Below are 2,327 nucleotides of genomic sequence, written 5' to 3' on the forward strand. Positions count from 1 at the left end.
CCCTCTCCCCAAACCCTCTAAAAAAAGAAAAATCAGGAGAAAGCCTAACAACCTTTATTAAAAGCAGTTCAAAACATGAATAGCTCGTCAAAACATAAGCTTTCTTGCCCGCTCCTCACTTCCAGAGACCTGACAGAGCTTTCTTCTACACAGCTCCACCACATTTTGCTACTTCAGAATTACAAAGTCCTATCTGATATTTTTTACTGCTTTGAGTTAGTAAGACTAGGGGATCAGGAATCAAATCAAAATCATAAGATTATTCAAAGTCGTTATCAAGATATTTTAAAAAATTGCATTCGAAAAAACCTTGACATGTTATGAAACTCAGGAATTTGTACGTCAAATTTCTCAAAAGTAGGCACTGAGCAGAAAGAACTTCGTAATTCTAGGGTAGCCATTTGGCTCGAGGCAGGGCCACTCTAACACTAAACTTTGATGTCAAGTGAGGGTGGAGAATAACATACGGCTGGGTCCCAGTTGGCCTGAGGGTCGCAAGTTTGAAAACCATGTAATCTAAAATAATATCTTGAAATGTATCGCGGCAATCGTGGTCTTAACATGCAACCTCGGGAGTTCCGGTTAAAAAAAAATGGTACTTGAATTCGGAGACGGTGTCAGCATGAATCAGAAGGTTTTCAAGATTTTAAAACAGCATTTATCAGAATGTTTTCAAGATTTTAAAACAGCATTTATCAAAATGTTTTCAAGATTTAAAAAACCCCATTAATCAGAATGTTTTCAAGATTATATGCTCGAACTGTGATTTCATCTTGACATAACTGTGTACTACAGCGTCCGTTTTAGATGTTTAGCTTGGGTATTCCAACCGATTTTACCCAGTTTTCTCTTATTTCCGTACGAGGGGCATTCGGCCAACGACATGGACATGCTTACCCATGCCTAACGTAGATCTAGATCTAGATTTATAAATAAAGCAAAAAATGTTATGGCGAGTCAACCGGACGAAATGAAGTTTATAAAAATGAAAATGAATCAGACAGGGAAAGCAGACTGTTCTATCAAGAAAACCCAAGCAAATTAACGTCTTGGAACACGAATGATTAAAAATCAAACTCAAAAACGGAATGAAGGACATCAAATTCGAAGGGTCTAAAAACTAAAGGTGGAGTGTTTTCGCCTATGTCTCCTATGTTTCAGATTCATCAAAATGAAAGGTTTTTTTTTAGGACAGCAATGGCGCCGTTTTCTTTAATGAACACCCTGAACATCCTGTCGATTTTTTGGAGTTTTTTGTTTGTTTGTTTATGAGGACGCTGTCTAGCTTGTCGTGCGCCGCCAAAGGTTAAAAATCTCGTGTCTACAGGTCGGCTGGTCAATGGCGCGCAACGTTTTGCGAGCTTATCTTTCTGCTCAGCTGTTAATTCATGTCGTCTGATCGTGTAGACAACGCCTGTATCTCTAAGGAAGAACTTGAAAGAAAATATTTCCCGGGATTACGCTGAGCATGTGCTTGGATGTTTTCAGTTTTTTTTTGGTGGTGTTCTCTTGTTCTTATTGTGAGTTCATGGAAAAAAGTTTTGGCCACCCATCGACTCTGCAGAGTTGTGTGATTGATTGGTTGATTGATTGATTGATCGATTGATTGATAGATTGATCAATGTATTGTTTATGCTTGTTGTTTTTTCCAATCGAAATAATGCATGTCTTTTAGGAAGCGGGCTTCTTTGACTTTGCTTGGCAAGTTCAACCTCAGCTAAGTCAGCTTCCCCATTCACGAGTAGAAGTGATGTCCTGTGTCATGCCACTTCTACCTGTGTCTCTGCAACTTCTACCAGGTCGCACAGTTCATAAGTGCATAGTTGTAACCATAATATCCGATCTTATCACGACGGCGACAATATTAAAATATGTTTCTTGACCTGTTTTTTGTTTTAGTAAGTGATTTACGGCACTCGCAACACAATAAGATCTTATAAGTGCCGAAAATTAGAAGTGTTACAAGAGAGTAACAAACAAAAAAAAGGAGGGGAGATAAAGACGATAGATGTTTGAAAGGAAAGAAGAAGCAAACCACACCAGAGCACCTGCCAACCACCCACGACCTGGCTATCTGATGAATGTATATTATATATACAATAATGGGACGGAGTTAAATAAAAATTTAACCTTAAAAAAAACCCCCGATTAGATGAGGTAGCACTGGTGGGTGGTGTCAAAGTCATAGACATTACATTAACAGTTTTGAAAACAAACTTAAACAGACAAGAGCCTATCAGCACATAATTTAATTATAGAATATTTTCGTCTGCTCACGTCGATGTTACTTTCTCTATTCCCTCAATTCTCTTTACTTTCTCCTACCC

The sequence above is a fragment of the Aplysia californica genome, unplaced genomic scaffold, assembly GCF_000002075.1.
Source record: "Aplysia californica isolate F4 #8 unplaced genomic scaffold, AplCal3.0 scaffold00407, whole genome shotgun sequence".
NCBI classification, from domain to species: domain Eukaryota; kingdom Metazoa; phylum Mollusca; class Gastropoda; order Aplysiida; family Aplysiidae; genus Aplysia; species Aplysia californica.